This window comes from Diceros bicornis, chromosome 38, assembly GCF_020826845.1.
Source record: "Diceros bicornis minor isolate mBicDic1 chromosome 38, mDicBic1.mat.cur, whole genome shotgun sequence".
Classification (NCBI taxonomy): domain Eukaryota; kingdom Metazoa; phylum Chordata; class Mammalia; order Perissodactyla; family Rhinocerotidae; genus Diceros; species Diceros bicornis.
In genome coordinates this window covers 11208443-11215679 of record NC_080777.1, presented here as the reverse complement: position 1 = coordinate 11215679, position 7237 = coordinate 11208443, and positions in this window count along the sequence as shown.

Sequence of the window (7237 nt, the reverse complement as noted above, 5' to 3'; positions counted from 1 at the left end):
ATCAGATGCCTGGCACATAGAAAGTTTCTGTTGGATATGTATTGCACAAATGAACACATAGTCCATAGTCATATATACACCCAGGTCCGCACATACACACACATGTTGACACACCCATTATCTCACACACTCCTTAGCACTCACCGACGTGTGGACTTTCCCCCTTGCCTTCTAGCACCACATCTGGTTCTCTTTACTGCAATGTCCCTCTTTGCCTCTAGGGGGCAAACTGTGCCTCAGTCCCAGCCCTACGCTGGAAAAGCCCTTCGTAAATTTCTCCCCTCTCCTTAATTTGTATGAGCCTCCACTCACCTGCTTTTACAGTCTTGGTTACAGGCCTCTCCCCTCTGCCTTTCTTGTAAAGGCATGGTCTTTGGACTTCTCTAGTGTCTCTTCCAGAGTTATCTCATTCAGTCTCATGGCTTCATCTATATATGCTCATAATTCCCAAATGCCAACCTGAAGACCTGAATTAAATCTCTATTTGTAGATTTCACCTGCACCAACACTCAATAAGTCCCACAACAAACGTTTTTTACTTTCTGTTAATGGTGGTGCCAGGTGAATTACACCTGTGAGAACTTCTGGAGGCACCTGTGATTCCTCCCTCTCACTCTCCCCAACTTCCATTCATTCACTAAACCCTGTCCCTTCTACCTCTGGAAGACTTCCCCGCTCGGTTCTCTGCATTACCACCACCTGCTGCCATAATTCAGGCGTTAGGTATTTCTCATGTGAATCATCACAATAAAATGCAACTGACCACCCCACATCGAGACTTTCTTGCTCAATTCACCTGCCATACTTTGTTAGAACTCATCTTCCTAAAACTCCAGTGTGCTGATGTCACTCTTCAGTACCTTCCATTGCCATGTGAAAAACAACGATGTTTTCCCAAGGTGATTAACTGACTGCCTGCATCAGAATTGCCCAGGAAGCTGGCTTATAATGTAGATTTTGAACCCCATTGCAAACCAACTGAATCAAATCAATGGGTCCCAGAAATCTACATATGCAGCCAGCTCCCTGGATAAGCCTTCAACCCAATGAAGTTTGAGAGCCACTGGCCACAGCCTCCTCTGTAGGACATTTAAGGCCTTTCACCATCTGGCCCCTGCCTACCTTTTTTAATCTGATTTTCACCGATCCCTTCACCCCATGCCCTAATCTCCGTGCCTTTATATAGGCTGTTCCCTCTGCCAGGAATGTCCTCTGCCCTTTGGCTGGCAAATCTTACTAGGTTTTAGCCCTAAATTCACTTCCTCTGTGACATCTTCCATGATGCCCCCTGGTTATAATCAGTTCCCAATTCCTCAGAACCTTTTATTATACATTTATGATGGTATCGCATTGCATTGTAGTAACTGTTTTTGTACTGATTTCCTCGATAGGCCAAGTACATCTAAAAGACAAGAACCAGGTTTTACAGATCTCTTTACCACCAGTTTCTGACACATAGTAAGTGCTCGATAAAATAATATTTGAATGAACGACTGAATAAGTGAATCTTGCCTTCTACCACCCCAAAGCACACAGCAGAACCTACAGATAGCAGCATTCCAGAAAACACTTAAATCTAACCATAATGGTGCTGACAGCTCTCTGATGAACCTGAAAGTGTTGTGCATTCCATCAGACCAAGAGGACCCAAATTTCATTCCTGAAACCCAGAGGACATCACAAGCAGACAGTTCTATCTAGATCATTCTTCCCAATCAAGGGCATAGACGCAGGTTCAGCTAGTTTGTGTTAATACAGCCAATCATAGAAAAGCCAACAGCTAAAAGACCAACACATAACTAAAGGTATGTTTTAAAAAGTTGAGTGGCAGGACATGGCAGGGACACCAAAAAACAAGGCTCTGGTTGAGACTTCCCTGTCATCTGTCCAACAGTTGATGGCATTATTTGAATAACCCCTGAGTTCACAGATGTGTCCTGTGGCCCAGGGATAGGAGTAGAGGGGATAAAGAGGAGGAAGTCACACACTCCCTTCTTTCCAAGAGTTTCCAGTCTAGATAGAACTACTTAAATGTTGCACATGGCAAAAATCCAAGAATGAAAACAAAGTAGCATAGTGGAAATTGCAAATCAACCTAATATGAAAACAAAGTCCACAGCTGCTGAAGGAATGCACGGGAAAGGAAGAGATCAAATTTATTTGTAACCATAGAACATTGGCGTTAGAAGAAGCTAGGGAGACCATCTAATGCACCTCCCTCATTTTACAAATGAAAACAAAATACAGAGTAAAGAGACTTTTCCAAAGCCATTCAAATAATTTATTTAACCGGGAATGCTTCCAGGTAATAGTAAGATAAACCTGGAGAAAGAGGTGAGTTTCGCACAGGGATATTTTGGAGGAGGAAAAATCATACGTAGGTGGAGAAAAAGAAAGAGGCTTTTGAGGAAGGATAAGAGGCAAATGAGCAGATCATGGGAGACAAAAGCAAACATTTCTGGGATGAAACAGAGAGGAGTGATGAGAAGTGAGGCTGAGATGCCAGGTGCGAGGCAGGGGACCAGGCTTAATGAATGGAAAGTCTTGGTCAGAAGAAGGAGCAGGATTTGATATGAATGCAATTGAGTTACACTGTGTAATGAATTCCTTTTGCTATCAGAATCCAACCAGGAAGAATTCAACCCCACTCAATCACACATTGTTGGAGCTGGAAGCACCTTGGAGAATAATCAATGAATTCATCTTACAGAGGAATAAGCCCAGGCTAAGAAGGAGGCAGTGCAAATGGGTGGCCTGTAGAGACATGCTGATTCTGGTTTCAAAACCCAGCTCTGCCGATGATCAGTCATGTGTTTTTGAGCCGCTTATGGAAGCTCTCTGAGCCTCTATTTCCTTTCCTGTAAGATGGAAAAATATTTATCTCACAGAGTGGTTCTAAAGATTAGGTTATCCTGCATTGTTAGCACTTGGTCCAGTGCTGAGCCCATGAAAGGGGCTCAGTGAATGTTTCTTCCTTCTCCCTTTGCACTGAGAGGATTTGACTTGCCCAAGGTCACACCTGATGGGTAGCAGGGCTGGAGCAGGGACCCTATGTTCAGACTTGAAACCCAAAGCTCCAGGCCTAAAGCAGATTCTCCCTCTTGGGGACTCTCCAGCCAGGCTTCCACCCAAAGTACTAGATCCCTTTTGAAGAAGGTAGTTCTGGAATTGCCATAAGAAATTAAGAGAATTCACAACCATAACTTCATCTACCCTTCTTCCTGAAGTTTGTCTCTAGTGGGCATCCAGTCCCGATGAGGGAACAAACCCATCCCAAACAAACCAGAACTAACAAAAAGAGCAGATCAAAGACAAGTCCTCCATGAAAGAGTGTCAGCTGGGGACAGAAGATGAAAGCTATATTTTTTTTTTCTGAATGCAAAAGCTATTTTGGCTCCATGATTTCCTAAGGATTATAATAATAATGGTCCAGATTACCAATACAATTCACATTTGAATGTGTTTAATATTTTTCACAATGTGAGGATTGGGAACAAAACTGTTGGAAGCCCATCAGTCCTGGCCAGGCAGAGGTGCAAAGTAGACACAGAGACTCCCGAGCTGTAAGACAATTTGCCAATATTATAGAAAGGGCTGGCTGTCATCAGATACCCTCTGGGGAATGAGCTATAGGAATGTGGGTGTGTCAGTCCTCGTGTACATGTTTCAGCATGTAAACACCGAGATTCTAAAATAAAAATTTTAATTTAATAAGTGCAACTAATTCTTTTATCAATGACCTAGGACAGCGCCATATTTTTTTCTTGCTTATTTTTAATAATGTACTACAATTCTGTTCAAATTTATTAAGCATTTCCCATGTTCCAGAGAATGTGCTGTACTAGAATTACAGAGGTAACTATGACAGGGGTCCTATTTTCCAAAATTGTTTAAATCCTAGGTCAAATCAAGTCACTCCTCTGCTCTAAATCCTACAGTGTCTTCCCATCTCACTCAGACTGAAGCCAAAGTCCTTGCAGTGGTCCACCAGGTCCTGCACGATCTCCTCAGATCTTACCCATTGAGTTCGTCACCTACTGCCCTCCCTTACTCATGTCACCCCAGTACACAGGTCTTCTTGCTGACACTGAATATATCAGGCATCTTGACATTTCTTGCCTTTGTTGAATGAATGGGCTTTGTTGAATGAATGGGCTCTATGAGGAAAACAAATCACAATTTCAACTATGTAGAAGGAAAATTCAGAAGTTGACCTGACAACTTGCCAATCAGAATCTTCCTCTTGAATGTTCATGAGTTGAATGGCCAGGGTGCTGTCTGATGAGCTGGCTTCACTGTCTGAGGTGAACAATCTGGCTAGCTGGGTGGCTCAATTCCCTGGAGGGAAAACTTGACCATGCCCATGGCAGGGCAAGATACCACTGAATGACATTGCCCCCGCTATGTGCTTCCATGCTGCATGATGCCGGTGAGTACTGGCCTAACTCCAATGTGCAGAAGCTGGTCCATTGTGTGGGGGAACCCAGCCCTGAAATCAGGCAACGCTTTGGTTTATTAAAAATCTGGAATGAATTATTAGGACAAAGCCCAATCACCCCATTATACCTGTAATTGATCCTAATCCCAGGACTGTTTTGATTTTTTTGCTTCTTGGTCAACAAAACATGGAAACTAACTTCAAGTCAAACAATGACACATTCAAGACCACTGGTCAATTTTGTTATCTGGATCCTGGGCCAATGAACACAGGGATACTCATCCAGTGTCAATCCCATATTCTGCTGAGTCATGCTTCAACCAGTTTACCTAGTCCCATGCCAGCGAAGCCTCTTGAAAATAAGAGAAGAGGAGCTCTAGGACTCTGAACAGACAGCCCACGTCTCTTAACAGCTGAAGACAGCTTCAGTAGCCACGTAGGAGGCTAGAGCCCAGGAAAGCTCTCCTGGGAACCAGCATGACCTCAACCTCCAAAGGGTTGTAACTTGTCCCTCAGCAAACACAAGAAAATCCCAGTGTGCTATGCCAAGTAGTGGATGGGGCAAGGGAGAAAGGGTCAGTGAGGGAGATGGTGTTTGTCCTGGAGCAACATTTTTAAGGGGCCACCCCTTCCTGAGCAATATACTCAAAGCTTTGCATATAAGTAGCATTCCTCACATGCCCCCTTAATACCCAGCCACCCTTGTGCCTCTTGCTTTCTCTTCCATACTCCTCTACCATGCGTGCATTTTGTGGACACATTCTCCTCACAGCTCTAACCTTCTTGGACCTTCCCCTCTCAGAGAACTTCCAACCTCAGCTCCCTCTCCTTCAGGCCATGCCTTTATTTCTTCTCTCTGACCCGACATATGTAGACAACCTGCAGGTCAGACTCTTCTCAGTTTTATTCAGTCCCTAAGATTCTAGGCCTATTTGTTACTCATACTATCCAGATCTTGGAGGCAGACCCAAGTTCAAGGATCACGGAATCCCTTGCACACCCTGTGAACCTGCCATCACCTGCCATCAAGATGCAGTCTTTCCTGATGACCCCCTGCTCCATTGCCCCAGCCAGGTGTGTGTGCGTGTGTGCGTGCGCGCAGGCGCGTGCAGCAGGGGGTCAATCTCAGAGAGTTGAGCTAATTATATCCCTTAGTTCATGACACGTTATCATCCTTGATTTGGTTAAATCCTTGATTTACTTAACTATTCCTTTTTATTTCCATTCTCCATTCCCATTGCCCCCATAAGCAATCGTATCTCATTAACATATTATTAAACATATGTGTTTAATGTTTACGTTTTTATTCATAAGTGTCCCGGTAAAAACGTATTGTTATATTGTACATCTATTTTTAATTTATATAAATGGTATTGTGTTACATACTTCATCCTTTTTTTTTTCCCTTGGCATTACGTTTTTAACATGAATGCATGTTGCTATGTATGCTCCTAACTTGGCATGGTAGGTGTCCAGGAACATCAGAGCCGGACAGAAGTTAAAGCAGCGGAGGCAAATTCTATCCAGGAACAATTGCGATAGGGGAAGAGAGACCTCAGAATGGAACTGGGCTCTATTCCAAATACTAGGATAAGTCGGGGTTTGTAGCCAAGGAGCAGAGAGGGGGTCAGGGGATGGAAAATCACTAAGAGGAAACATCAGAGACAAGAGGATCCTTGAGAAGATTCTAGCTGAAAGGCAGGCCAGGGTGATAAGATATTGAGAGTGAAGGCAGACAAATTTGATCAGACATAAAGGGTGGGGATTCTTGCTAAACTGACCCAAGAGGATTCTTGCTAAAACTGGACTGAGTGGTAAGGACAGAGCCCAATGTCGAGGCCGTAGGGGTTTAGAGGAGCCTGACTAGAGTTAGGTCAAGGAGAGTCTTTGCCATAAGCTACAATGTGCACCCACTGCCTTGTGCCCCTTGGCTCTCCCACCCTGTACCCCTCCAACACACAATGCTGTGGAAAACATCATGGCACATATTTGTTTGTGGATCTGTGTGAGGAATTTTTAGGAACATATTCCTAGGAGTGAAATTATGCGCTATGAGATAGATGACATAGATATATAGGTTAGATATATAGATATAGATACAGATACAGATACAGGTACGGATATAGATATAGATACAGATACGGATACAGATATAGATATAGACATAAACATAGAGGTGTTGGTGTAGGTGTAGGTAGATATAGATTGCAAAGATAAATATAGATATATTTAATCCATATACTTATTTTGACTAAGAATGTGCCATGCCAGACAGAACCAACTCCTTTTTCTTCCACACCCCTCACAAATCTCTAGCATGGTACTTTCTAGACCATCCAGAAGGGAAGAGGCCCCTTCCTCACCACCACCTGCCACATGTCTCATACTCAAATCATAACCAGATTTCAAAGTTAAAATAACAGCTTCTCTACAGTCTTCCTTGACCCCCACAGCTGAAAACACTCTCTCGTCTGAACTCTTAGTATCTTAGCATCTATCATCTGATAACCTAGTATCTTTCTAAGGACACCAAACTTAGTCACACTCAAGTTTAATCTCCCCTCTACAGCTCTAAACCCCTGAATGCAGGATTATGGTGTGAGTCATCGTGGCAACTTGGTGGTTAAATCAGGGCCTTTGAAGTCTGACAGAACTCAGGTTGATCCTCTGCTCTGTCATTTACAAGCTGTGTGGCTTTAGGCAAGTTAATTAAACTCTCAGCCTTATCTTCCCCTTGTTGATCCTGCCTATCTTCAAGGTTTATAGAAGAACTAAATGAAAAGCTGCAAATAAAACACT